This window comes from Prionailurus viverrinus, chromosome B2, assembly GCF_022837055.1.
Source record: "Prionailurus viverrinus isolate Anna chromosome B2, UM_Priviv_1.0, whole genome shotgun sequence".
NCBI classification, from domain to species: domain Eukaryota; kingdom Metazoa; phylum Chordata; class Mammalia; order Carnivora; family Felidae; genus Prionailurus; species Prionailurus viverrinus.
This window is the reverse complement of record NC_062565.1, coordinates 3,021,127-3,034,504: the sequence shown is the minus strand read 5'-3', so window position 1 is coordinate 3,034,504 and position 13,378 is coordinate 3,021,127. Positions and strand designations below refer to the sequence as shown.

The 13,378-nt window shown below is 53.4% G+C and overlaps 5 non-coding genes across 5 annotated transcripts; 3 read left to right on the top strand and 2 right to left on the bottom strand.

The window, feature by feature from the left end:
- Nucleotides 1–513: 513 nt before the first annotated feature.
- Nucleotides 514–587, top strand: TRNAT-AGU (transfer RNA threonine (anticodon AGU)). The gene has a single exon. It is a non-coding gene; the product is annotated as a tRNA-Thr (tRNA).
- A 4,223-nt stretch (nucleotides 588–4,810) lies between these two features.
- Nucleotides 4,811–4,883, top strand: TRNAV-AAC (transfer RNA valine (anticodon AAC)). Its single transcript has one exon. It is a non-coding gene; the product is annotated as a tRNA-Val (tRNA).
- Nucleotides 4,884–5,609: 726 nt separating this feature from the next.
- Nucleotides 5,610–5,682, bottom strand: TRNAV-AAC (transfer RNA valine (anticodon AAC)). Its single transcript has one exon. It is a non-coding gene; the product is annotated as a tRNA-Val (tRNA).
- A 1,734-nt stretch (nucleotides 5,683–7,416) lies between these two features.
- Nucleotides 7,417–7,490, top strand: TRNAI-AAU (transfer RNA isoleucine (anticodon AAU)). Its single transcript has one exon. It is a non-coding gene; the product is annotated as a tRNA-Ile (tRNA).
- Nucleotides 7,491–12,093: 4,603 nt separating this feature from the next.
- Nucleotides 12,094–12,166, bottom strand: TRNAV-AAC (transfer RNA valine (anticodon AAC)). The gene has a single exon. It is a non-coding gene; the product is annotated as a tRNA-Val (tRNA).
- Between the last annotated feature and the right edge of the window lie 1,212 nt (nucleotides 12,167–13,378).

Genomic DNA, 13,378 nt, shown 5'->3' with positions numbered 1-13,378 from the left:
AATTTAAGAAGCGTGGTGTATTTTTAATGCCTCCCATGTGCCACAGCAGACTGCCACTCTCCGCAAATACGGCACATAGTTTCACGTGGGACAAACGGCCGCCGCTGAGCGACAAAGGGAAGAAAACCGCCAGCGCCTGAGCGCCAGCATTTCGGCAAGTGATTCACTTCAGGAAAGCCTCGGGTGGGCGCGGCTGAGAGGCGCCATTGTCCCCCGTGTGGCAGAGTCCAAGCTGAATCCACCTTCCATACCAAGCAGTTGTGAAGACTCCGGGAAGTGCGACCGTCTGGCTGCCTACTGCAACGGTCCAGTGGCTGAGGAAGTTTTTATTCCTGGTGCAGCGTATCGACACTGCTGTGCACCTTTCGGGAGAAAGGAAGAAAACGTGATAAAGATCCTGAGAATTAGTTTGGATGCGCTTTTGTTGGGCACACATTCTCGAGAACCACATTGGTCAGACCAGACAGTGACATCACCCTCAAATTACATACAAAGGAGACTGCTCTCGCTGTGGGCTCCGTGGCTTAGCTGGTCAAAGCGCCTGTCTAGTAAACAGGAGATCCTGGGTTCGACTCCCAGCGGGGCCTTTCCACACGAGCTTTTGTGATTTAGTAGCTGAGAAGTGGAGAGAATTTGAATTCACATCCCTGAAGCACCAGAGGTGGAAGGGACAGCCTTAGGGGAAGACTCTTCTTTAAAAACAAAAACACACTTCTCCCAATAGGACAGTGATAGAAATGCCGAAATATCTGTGCTGAGAGCTGAGAAACTCAGATCTTGTTCTATGACTATGACCTGGGCACTGGGATTGCCTAGGAAAAGTGGGGTTTGCCCCTTGGTCTTCTTTTGCCATTTTAGACCAAACCTCAGGCACTCACCACTTAGGTTATACATGATCTCTGTGACTGTCTTCGTCCCAACTAGGACGTTGTAAACAGCTGTTTTTCTTGACTGGCTCCTTGAATGGCCATTTCCCCCTCCCCCATCCCCAATTTTGCATCAGATCGCTCTTTGGCCCACCGAATAGTGAATCGTGTGTTGGATCAGAGCCATGCTTCTCAAACCTTGGCGAGGACATGAATTACCTGGCGTTCCATTAAAATGAAAGATTTAATTCACCGCATCTTGGATGGGGCTTGAAATCCAGCATTTATACAAGTCTCGGGTGACTGATGTCTATGCCACTGTTACAAGGACCCTATTTGGTTTAGAAAGGCTAGTGACTTAGTGATCTAGCTTCAGTGGTTGTGGCTTTTGCCCCCCCCCCCAAGGTAAAATTGCTATATAATACCAGATAACTTTCAAGTGCACATTATAATTAGGCATCTGTATGTACTACAAAGTGATCACGGCCAAAATTCTAGTTCCCTTTCATTACCATACAATTGACCCTCTTCTTCCATTCTGCCTCCTCTCAAATCCCCTTTCCCCCTGGTAACCACGAGCCTGCTGTCTACCTCTATGAGTTTGTTTTTATATTGTTTTGTTTGCTCATTCGTGTTGTTTCTTAGACTCTCGCATATGAGCAAGATCATCCGGTATTCGTCTTTCTCCGACTTCTTTCCCGTAAGTGTAATATCCTCGAGGTCCATCCATGTTGTCAAAAATGGCAAGATTTCATTCTCCTTCATGGTTGAATACTGTTCCACTGTATATATACCACATTTTCCCCATCCATTCACCTATTGACGAAAGCTCAGGTTGTTTCTGTGTCTTGCTTATTGGAAATCATGCTGCAACAGGGGCGCCTGGGTGGCTCAGTCGGTTAAGCGTCTCACAGTCCACGTTCTCTCTGACACTTGTTATTTCTTGCCTTTTTGATAACAATTCTTCTAACGGGTGTGAGGTAATATCTCATTTGCTTTTAATTTGCATTTCCAGTGGTCATGTTGAACATCTTTTCACGTACCTGTTGGCCATCCGTATAACTTCTTTAGAAAAATATCTATTCAGATCACCTGCCCATCTTTTAATCAGGTCGTTTTCTTATTGTTGAGTTGTGTGAGTTCTTTATATGTTTGGGGTATTAACGCTTTATCAAATAGATGATTTACAAATATCTTCTCCCATTCAGGAAGTTGTCTTCATTTTAAAGGATGGTTTCCTTCGCAGTGCAAAAGCTTTTTGGTTGGATGTAGTCCCATTTGTTTATTTTTGCTTGTTTCCCTGGCGTGTGGAGTTGGATCCACAGACACATAGACAGCTAAGACTGATGTCAAGGAACCTACTGCCTGTGTTTTCTTCCAGAATTTCTACATTCAAGTCTTTAACCCACGTTGAGTTAATTCTTGTGTGTGGTATAAATAATGATCTACCCGCATTCTTTTGCACGAGGCTGTCCAGTTTTCCCAGCATCTCAGTCGTTGTGGTTTTGAGTTCTGGTTTTTTTATATGTTTATAACTATTTTCCACACCCATTAGTAAACCTGGAGTTGTCTACTCATTTGCCTTTCATCCACTCCAGTTCAAAAGAAATGAAAGAAAGGAACGAGGGAAAAACTCTAATATAAATTAGTGTAAATCAGCTAACGTTATAACTGTTTTCTCCTTTTAATGTGTTAAGGGACTGTGGAATATACCAGAAATTTTGGAAGGAGGAGTAATATGATTGTATCTGAAAGAGGAGAGGATAAAAAAGAATGGCAAAGCACACAAGATTCCCTTTTTAAAAAAAAAAAAGCTGGAGGCAACTGCTTTTTAAAAATGCTTTGTAAGGAATCTACTCCTGAAATCAGTGTTGCACTATATGCTAACTAATTTGGATGTAAATTTAAAAAATAAAATAAAAAAGTGCTTTTAAATCTGAAAACTCTTGGTGCACTTACTAGCTAGATAACTCTAAAAAAATAATACAGCTGGAAAAAAAACTTTAAACCCCAAGACTTGAGATTTTCTTGTTTATCTGCTCTATTTCTTCTACATTCTAAAAAACACTTTTAAAGCTTTTATCATACTCCATAAGTGCCATGCTCCCCACTCTTGGTAATGTGCACAACATTTCTCAAACAATCAGTTTCATTTCCTTTGTTTCTTGCTTCTCCCCCTAAAGGTCTAACCGGCTAATGTCTCCTTTTGTGAGCCATTTGGAAGGAATGTTATGTCTCAGAAGACTTATTCTGTAGATCTCTTGTAGTGGAATACTGACTTCTGTTAGAAATAAAAATAATAAACAGTGCTACGAAACTCTGCTGGGAGAGGTGAGTATTTAAATATAATAAAGGAGAATGTTTGTTCTCTACAATTCGATCCCAAATAAGACCCAGAAATTCATCAATATGTCATATCTTTAACTGAAATCCTATTTCTCCACCAACTCAAGTTAATGAGTGCTCATTACTCCTGGGTCCCATGGCACGTGCCCTGGCCCGGGACCTACCGTGCTGCCCCTAATGCCGATCCCCCCTCCCCACCCCCAGGCCTCATTTCACCTCTGCTCCACCAACGTATTTCTTTTCATCTATCAAGTCTCAGATCGGTGATCACTTCTTCCGACAGTCTTTCCTAATCATTAGGAGTTGTAAAATTGTCTCATTTGTATGCATCTGTGAAAAAGCATGAGCATTTATCTCTGTAGTTTTATTTGGCAATTTTAAAAATAAATTGGGGGGGGGCAGGGGGGCTAGTCCGTTTAGCTTCCAACTTTGGCTCAGGCCATGATCTTGGAGTTGGTGACCTTGAGGGCTGCATCCAGCTCTGTGCTGACAGCTCGCGGGGCCTGGAGCCTGCTTCCGATTCTGTGTCTCCCTCTCTCTCTGCCCCTCTCCCCACTTCTTTCTCTGTCTCTGTCTCTCTTTTTCTGTCTCAAAAATAAACACTAAAAAATAAAATGACTTATTTTGTGCAATCATATTATAATAATCAGCGCACATGCCCTTTGCTTCCCCAGGCTTGTCCGATTTTTCAGGACACCTGGTACCTCCAGAGCCTAGGTCAGGATTGGGCACCTTGTGGGCTGCTCATTAATTCCTTTAAAATAAATATCTAATCAACTTATTTTTCAAAAAAAAAATGAACCAGAAGTTATGCTGTCCACTCGATGTCAGAATAAAAAGTAAGACTGAAGATCCTGCCCTCTAGGAAATACTGCCTCGCTTCTGTTTCCGGCAGCATTGAGACCCGTCCGAGTTTGGGTTACCGGAGGGGTTTTCCAGCTTTGCCGTTTCTGACCGATGTAGTCACAGCGCGGTCCTGCCGCGAATTTCTCAGGATGGGTTTGAAGACAGATCATTTTGCAATGAGCACCTTCTAGTCCCAGACAAATGCTGGGAAGGGGGAAAGAGTGACGAACGTCAGGGTACACGAGGAGGAAAACAAACTCGCTCGGCAGACTGACACGGTCCCTGAGCACTGGCACCCAGAGCGGAAGCGGGGACACGAAGTCCAGTCACAGGGACGCCCAAAGGGCTCCCTTTGTCACCCCGCCCGGCAGTAAACTGGGACGGTCCCCCACCCGCGCTAGGCTGAGTTTCCAGCATGGCCCGGCAGGTCTGGGGGTCCCCAGCTTTTCCAGGTCAGAAGAGAAGCGGACCCCAAGAACCCCCCCACCCCCCACCCCCACCCCCGGGAACCCCTGCCTGCAGCCTGGGAAGGAATTTGGACTCTGGGTTTCAGTTATGTGTGGTTACGAGTTACCGAGTTTTCTGTACTGTTATTTTAACAACAAAATGTGTAAGAGAAAGAGAGTCATCGTGAGTGACGATGCGTACAAAGAAAAATCATTCAAAGTTACCGGGTTTGGGGGCACCCAGAAAATGGGTGTACGTTCCACTGGACATTCTAGAAGGATTTTAGAAACGGCCCCGGCAGGTCGGTTTCCGTAGTGTAGTGGTTATCACGTTCGCCTAACACGCGAAAGGTCCCCGGTTCGAAACCGGGCGGAAACAGCCGCTCGCTCGCTTTTTTCGCACTTGACCCAGTGCTCCCAGTGCCTGAGACCCTGCGCCCTGCCCGGGGCCCCACACGAACACACGCTTTGCCACCTGTCCCAACGCCACCAGCGCGGACCCTTGCGTCCCCAGAGGCTTTCTGACAACACGCGCCCTCCTGCCCCCCCCCCCCCGCTTCCCTTCAACATCACATCCCTCTCCCACGGGCTGCACCCCAAGACCTCTCAGGTCCCCGCGGATAAGCCGTCTCCGACCCCGTAGTGGGCACCCTCCGCGCGGGGGCCCGTGCCTCCTCTGTCTTCACGCAGCCTTTTCACGAAAACCTGCTCTGGTTTTACCGACAGCATCGCCTTCCTGTGACGCTAAGTGCTGCGTCCTGTCCGGGAATCGCCTGCCTTCCTCGAGGGCACCAGGAGTTCCCCGCACGACCTTGCGTCCACCTACTGCTTTCGCCTGGGCCGCGGGCACACGGCTGACCCGGGGACAGGCAGGGGCCGGTGCGCAGAAGTGACCCGCTGCAGCAAATGTGACCACGGGGAAACCGTCGGGAACCAAGGGCGATGCTCCCCGGACGCCGTCCATTTCCCACATCGAGTCCTCGCCGGACGCTGTCCCTGCACCTGCGTCCGGGCCCTGTGTGCGGAGCAGGGGCACCGGAGCGGATCCGGGTGCTGGGTGGCGCTGGAAAGCATTGCTTAAAGCGAGAAAAAGCGGGTTTACGGCTGTTTCCGCCCGGTTTCGAACCGGGGCCCTTTCGCGTGTTAGGCGAACGTGATAACCACTACACTACGGAAACTACGCCGCACCCCGCTCGCCTCCTCCCCGGGGGAGACTAGCCGGTCTCTGGGTCTCCCGGCTTTGTTCCCACTGGAGGCCTCTTTCCTTGCGGGAAATAGCAACCTTATTCCGCCTCTCTCTTGACTAAAAGCAAGAACCTTCGAGGCAGTGAATCGCTCCAAGGAAACACCGTCTAGGGGAAGAACGCCTTTCCAGATGCAGGACAGAAAGTGCAGGCCGCCTCGGGGTCTGGCGGGTGTCGGAAAATTCCTCCATCTGGGGCGGGGGGGGGGGGGGGTCCTGCTTACGTTTGCCTGAGCTCAGAGGGCTCCGTGACCTGCATCTCCTGGCTGCCAGACACGGGTCCGGGCCGGGATACTGACCCGGATCCGGTGGACTGACTCTGGAAGGGGCCCGTTGCGCGCGGGCCCCGCTTGACCCACAGAAGCTGAGGCCCGAGAGGGGGGTGTGCCCACCTGCGTGCCGCGCGGAGTGGGGACGGCCGTGGGGGCCAGACCGTGGGACGTTGCCTGGCGGGGCTCGGTGCCCACGACGCCACTGGCCCGGCGCGGCGGGGACATGTCACGGGCTCCTGCTACGCACTGGGCGCGCTCGGGTCCCATACCCGCCGCCGTCGCTAATCCAACAGCGGGAGGGCCGCGCTCACAAGCTGCGCCCGCCACGCCTCAGGGGACTGCCAGTGACCTTTGGGAGGGGGACCGGAGCCCCATCTGCACGGCTCAGCAGGGCCCAGAGCTGGAAGGGGACGCGCCCCCTCACGCCTGTGCGTACCAAACGCCCTCTCGTTGCGACGGTCATGGCGTTTCCCTAGGGACCGCGGATGGTTTTACTGTGGGTGGTGGCTATCCAGCGTCCCCGCTATTTGCTGCGAAGGCTACCCTTCCCCTCGTCGACTTGCCTGGCACCGTTGTTGACAATCAGCTGGCGATGCGTGCCCGGTGTTATTCTAGGCTCTCCGTTATGTCCTGTGGGTTTGCACACCTATCCTTTTGCCAGGACCTCAGTCTCGGTTTCTGTGTCGTGACAGACAGTCTCCCATCAAGAAGAGACATCCTCCAAGTCGGGTCCTCTTTTTGCAAAATGACGTTTCCTTCTGGCGTCTTTTGCGTTTCCGGGCGGATTGGAAAGACTGGCGTTTCCACGTCGGCGGGGCAGGGGGAAGACGCTTCCCCGGGATTCTGAGCGGGATTGTTGTCATTTCACCCGGATGCTCGTCCCTGAGCGCAGGACGCTTCCCCGTGTGCGCCGATCCGCCCCGATCCGCCCTCTTCCCCGCGGTGTGCTGCCCGCTCCGCGTGTGCGCAGAGCACTTTCGCCGCCCGAGGAGAGCACAGCCTTCCAGAAGGTCCCTGAGGAGCGAAAAGGCACCCGCCCCCGGCGAGTAGGAGCGGAGTCCTCGGGGCCCTGCGGAGACCTGCTGCGCTCTGATCCCAGAGCTTGGGGAAGCCTTGCGTTTGCCGCGGGTGTTTTCCCGGAGAGAGGGAAACGGGACGCCCCGCCCCTTCCCAGCCCGGTTTCTGTGCGTCTCTTCGGGTGGGACGTTAGGATTTGGGGGAGACGAGATTTGCTAGTGGGTGCGGATCACGTGTGCCTGAAGGGGACTTTTTCTTTCAGTGTTTCTGTTGTGGAAAATTGAGTGGAATGAGAAAACTATGAAAACGTGGTTTTCCAGGAAGAGCTACCGCAGGAGCAGAGGCGGAAAGATTGAGGGACAGGCCCGGGGCGCGGGTGTGGCCGGTTAGCTCAGTTGGTTAGAGCGTGGTGCTAATAACGCCAAGGTCGCGGGTTCGAGCCCCGTACGGGCCAGTGGTCCCTTTTACCTCCTAACCCCCTGAGTTCACGGTTACCTCCGCTCCCCCAAGTCTTACACTTTGGAGGTGTGAAGGATCACTGTCAACCACGTTTCCCCGCTGGTCGGTTCGTAGAGCATAAAACGATATCAGCGTCAGGGTCATGAGCTCACCCAGTACCTTGGGCACGGGATTCGTTAAAGAAGAAGAAATCAGTTGGATTTATTATAACTTAAAAAAAACAACGGTATTTGTTATTACTAGCGGAACTTATTTTGTGCCTGGTATATTCACTCTGTCATTTTACAATCAATTCTTTTGCCCAAAACCTTGCCCTTTGCCCATCTTCAGCCTTTACAACAATTTGCAGCCGGGAAGTAGCGTTTCCAACTCTTTTTATGGATTTTCCAAGATACTCAATTTTTCCCCCCACACTCACTTGCTCCAAAGTATTTCATTTCCCCAATATTCGTTGAAGCTGATTTCTAGAATCTGTAAGACAGCACTAAGCGATATTGGGACATGTGTGGACATCTTTGCTGTCATCACGACTGGCTGGCTCTTCTGGCATTGAGGAAGTGAGCCCACGGGTGCCACGCATCCTGAAATCTGCTGGAGAGCCCACAGATCGTCCTAAGCTCCGCTAGACGTGCAAATGTCCTTCTCGACTTTCTGTAAGTAAAAATGCTTTCCTTCCCTGAGCCTAAAACGCTTTCCATGTATTCCAGATTTCTAAAGTGAGGGTCCATTGACTTTTGTTTCACCTGCTGAGACGTGCTTATGTTAGAAAATCGTGTCACTGAGAGCAGTTCACTTGGTTTTGGGTCACGAGTGAAACCTGCCTGTGTCATGGTACTGAGTCTAGGTCCAAGTGTACCCAGCGCACGTATCCGCAGCGGGTGTAAAGTCCGTGTTCCACGGCTGTTTATTGAATGAATGCGTCCTCACTACACAGTGCTGCCGTCCATGCTTTCCTTCTGCCATCTGATAGGTGCAAAGAAAGGGATGCTCAGGAGTGTTTCATTATTTACAGTTCTCTAATGAGTCCGTCTAAGTCTCTTGGCATACATATAGGACATTTGAATTTTCTGTGCACTGTGTGTTGATAGCCACACACAGGGGTATTCGTCTTTTTCTTACCGATTTGCAGGCTCTCCTTAAATATGAGGACCATTGTCATTTGTCTATGATGTGAAACAAAAACATCCTAATTTGTCATTTGCCTTTTGACTCCCCTTGTGACTGATTTTGTCTTGCACAAAAATGTTCACGTTTGTAGTTACAATGCTCAGATGTGAGGTTTTAGTTTCCGCGTTTGCACTTTACCATCGTAACAACCTTTCCCTATGTGTTCTTGTGGAAAGTTCACATTTCCGTATTTACATTTAAATCTGTGACCCGCCGTGGTAAATGTGCCTATTTAACAGGAGCTGTATGATTCCTGCGCAGGGATCCCCTTGGCATCCCCGCCCTGTGGGCTACAGGCCTCCCCCACTGTCGCGACCGGCGCGACAAACACCGAGGTCAGGGTCCTGAGGGTAGGGGAATGCAAGAAAAAAAGAGAGAAGAGAAAATTTGGGAACAGGAGGGTCCCCTGGGCTGATGGCCCAAGTGACGGCTTTATTGTTGCTATACACAATCTTTTATAACCAGACTCTTATGGGTTAGGTCATTCTAAGAATAAACAGGTTTCACATAATCGCTGCCCACCAAAACATTTAGTTCTGTGTTTCTTGTGCATTTTCTAGACGGGTCACAAGACCTTGTTGATAAGATTGCTAGCAAAACACAGTCCCCATGTTTATTTCTAGCTGACTGGTAGAAAAAGGGAGGTAGCATTACTGCCAACACCTGCAGACCACAGGCTTCAGGAATTAACTCTCTCAGCCTTGACAAGGCTTTCGTATGCCCTTGAAAGTGGGGGAATGGGAGGGGGAACCACCGGGTTGGCTTGAGTCAACAGGGAACGTTGCTCGACCCGGTCTCAGCCTGGCGCCGGGGCCCGGCCCCCCACACCCCACTGTTGCTTCTCCCACTGATGCAAAACGCTGTTCTATGTGGAAATCCTTGCTCATTTCCACATTTAAGTAGCAGTGATCTGGTTCCTTTGAGAGGAAAGGAGCATGGAACCTGGATCCCTACAAATATGAGTTTGAATTCTGTGGTTTTCCCTTTATCTCCCAGCGTTCTCCTTTCTGAAAGGGAGACACTCCCTAACTCAAACCCCTGCACGAACAGTAACTGTCAGCTGGTTTGCAGGTATAAATCCCTTTCCCTGTGGCAGAAAGTACTCCTTTGCTTTAGAAACTCTCTTTGTTTGCCAAGCTTCTTGTCCTCCTCCAGTAGCATCGGCCTGCCTCTTTAATATTTTAATCGTTCATTCCTGATATGTCTAACTACATGGAATTTCACCTCATTAGTGCACATATGAACCAAATGCTTGACTTTAAGTCTTTTCAGTGAAAGCAACAGATTTGCACCAGTGGCGCTTCTGTGGCATCCTGGGCCCAGGGTGTCTCTTGTTCCTTCAACAGATTCCAAGTCTGAGATTTTCCTCAGGTTCAGACACAGGGGACAGTTTGTGATTGTTACCGGTGTAATCACCCTCAGTATCTGGGTTATCATCTCCTTTCCTTTGCGGACACAACCTGAGATTAACTGTGCCCACAAGTCTCTGTGAGGCAGGTGCTTGGCTGGGGCCCTGCCTTTGCTGCTTATCCTATTTCGTGTCACCAGGAGGGTTTGGGCAGTGAAACTCTGTTAGCGGCTTCTGTTGCTGTGATGTCCTCTCATCCCCGTTGTTAGCAGAGTCTAGTTTTGTAAGAGCCTCTCTGACCCTCAGCGCCCCCCCCCCCCCGCAGAGAAGAGCTAACAGAGAGAAATTCGATGTAGCTTTTTATGTGCTGCTCTAAAAAAAATTGCCTACGATGAGATCGTGAAATTTTCTCCCATTATTTTTTTAAAGTGTATCTATTTATTCTGAAAGGGAGACGATCCCAAGTAGCCTCCAGATGTCAGCACAGAGCCCCGTGGGGGGCTCGATCGCACAAACCATGAGAGTGACCTGAGCTGAAATCAAGAGTCGGACACTTAACCAACCGAGCCCCCCAGGCGCCCTCTCAGATTATTTTCATGGGAAAGTTCTCTCATTTTCCCTTTGGGATCAGCGTGCACCCCTCAGTCCCACGGCCTGGGGTGAAAGCCCCCCACACTCAGCTCCCCTCCCGGATCTGCAGGGTCAAGCCACCCTCTCCCCCCCCCCCGCCCCCGCCCCCGGCCCCGCTCCCCAGCGCTGTCCCTGCAACCGCGGGGTTCTGGGAGCTCAGAGGTTAGGGATCCGTTCCCTGGATGTGGAAGCGCCCGGCCCGGCCCTCAGCCCAGTACAGACACTGGGACCCCTGTGTCGCGGTTTTTCTTCTCCATAAAAAAAAAGTCTGTGACCAAACACACCAACAACCTGCCATGAGGCCGCGTCCCGGTCTCCTGTGTCACCGCGGGAAAGCTCACTCGCGGCGTCGCGAGTCCCGCAGCGGAGCGGGCGCCGGGTCCCCGGCAGGGCCGCCCAGGAGCAGGTGCGGTGGCGGACACCTGCGGGCGCGCGTCCCGCTTCCCAAGGCCGTGTCCGCGTGTCCCGCGGCCTTCTGTCCGTCCCACGCCCGGAACCCCGCCTCAGCGCCCTCCCTTCCCCGGCCAGGACCGCGCGGTGCCTCAGGGGGCCGTCTGCGGAGCCGCCTCCTGCTGGTGGCCGCGCGTGGCCGTCCCGCCAGGAAGCAGGGGCCGCGGGCAGCGGGGACGGCTCGGCAGGTGCGGCGGGTGCAGGGCGCGCGGACAGCAGCGGAACCGCAGGCGGACGAGGTCCCTGGGGCGCAGGTGCACCTGGAGGGGGGCTGGGGGTGGGAGGGGCGAGAGGCAGGATGGAGGCGGAAGGTGCGCATGGTCTCCGCACCCCGAGTCCGCTCCGGTGCCCCTGCTCCGCACACAGGGCCCGGACGCCGGGTGCAGGGACAGCGTCCGGCGAGGACTCGATGTGGGAAATGGACGGCGTCCGGGGAGCATCGCCCTTGGTTCCCGACGGTTTCCCCGTGGTCACATTTGCTGCAGCGGGTCACTTCTGCGCACCGGCCCCTGCCTGTCCCCGGGTCAGCCGTGTGCCCGCGGCCCAGGCGAAAGCAGTAGGTGGACGCAAGGTCGTGCGGGGAACTCCTGGTGCCCTCGAGGAAGGCAGGCGATTCCCGGACAGGACGCAGCACTTAGCGTCACAGGAAGGCGATGCTGTCGGTAAAACCAGAGCAGGTTTTCGTGAAAAGGCTGCGTGAAGACAGAGGAGGCACGGGCCCCCGCGCGGAGGGTGCCCACTACGGGGTCGGAGACGGCTTATCCGCGGGGCCCTGAGAGGTCTTGGGGTGCAGCCCGTGGGAGAGGGATGTGATGTTGAAGGGAAGCGGGGGGGGGGGGGCAGGAGGGCGCGTGTTGTCAGAAAGCCTTTGGGGACGCAAGGGTCCGCGCTGGTGGCGTTGGGGCAGGTGGCAAAGCGTGTGTTCGTGTGGGGCCCCGGGCAGGGCGCAGGGTCTCAGGCACTGGGAGCACTGGGTCAAGTGCGAAAAAAGCGAGCGAGCGGCTGTTTCCGCCCGGTTTCGAACCGGGGACCTTTCGCGTGTTAGGCGAACGTGATAACCACTACACTACGGAAACTACGCCGCACCCCACTCGCCTCCTCCCCGGGGGAGACTAGCCGGTCTCTGGGTCTCCCGGCTTTGTTCCCACTGGAGGCCTCTTTCCTTGCGGGAAATAGCAACCTTATTCCGCCTCTCTCTTGACTAAAAGCAAGAACCTTCGAGGCAGTGAATCGCTCCAAGGAAACACCGTCTAGGGGAAGAACGCCTTTCCAGATGCAGGACAGAAAGTGCAGGCCGCCTCGGGGTCTGGCGGGTGTCGGAAAATTCCTCCATCTGGGGCGGGGGGGGGGGGGCTGCTTACGTTTGCCTGACCTCAGAGGGCTCCGTGACCTGCATCTCCTGGCTGCCAGACACGGGTCCGGGCCGGGATACTGACCCGGATCCGGTGGACTGACTCTGGAAGGGGCCCGTTGCACGCGGGCCCCGCTTGACCCACAGAAGCTGAGGCCCGAGAGGGGGGTGTGCCCACCTGCGTGCCGCGCGGAGTGGGGACGGCCGTGGGGGCCAGACCGTGGGACGTTGCCTGGCGGGGCTCGGTGCCCACGACGCCACTGGCCCGGCGCGGCGGGGACATGTCACGGGCTCCTGCTACGCACTGGGCGCGCTCGGGTCCCATACCCGCCGCCGTCGCTAATCCAACAGCGGGAGGGCCGCGCTCACAAGCTGCGCCCGCCACGCCTCAGGGGACTGCCAGTGACCTTTGGGAGGGGGACCGGAGCCCCATCTGCACGGCTCAGCAGGGCCCAGAGCTGGAAGGGGACGCGCCCCCTCACGCCTGTGCGTACCAAACGCCCTCTCGTTGCGACGGTCATGGCGTTTCCCTAGGGGCCGCGGATGGTTTTACTGTGGGTGGTGGCTATCCAGCGTCCCCGCTATTTGCTGCGAAGGCTACCCTTCCCCTCGTCGACTTGCCTGGCACCGTTGTTGACAATCAGCTGGCGATGCGTGCCCGGTGTTATTCTAGTGCAACTGTCAACTGCAGCGAGACCTTTGGAGCTGAGCTGGCCAATTAGTTCAGCTGGTTAGAGCGCGGTGCTAATAACACCAAGGTCGCCTGACCACCTGAGTTCAATGCTACCTGCAAAGATTTGGTTCTGCTCTCCTAAGTTTTGCACTTGAAGGAGTTCTAAAGGATCACTGTTGCCAGGGTTCCCTGCTGGCTCAGTTAGCTCCTAGCGCCTATGGCTATGCATGAGCTCAAGCCCCACCTTGGGCAGAGGCTTCGTTA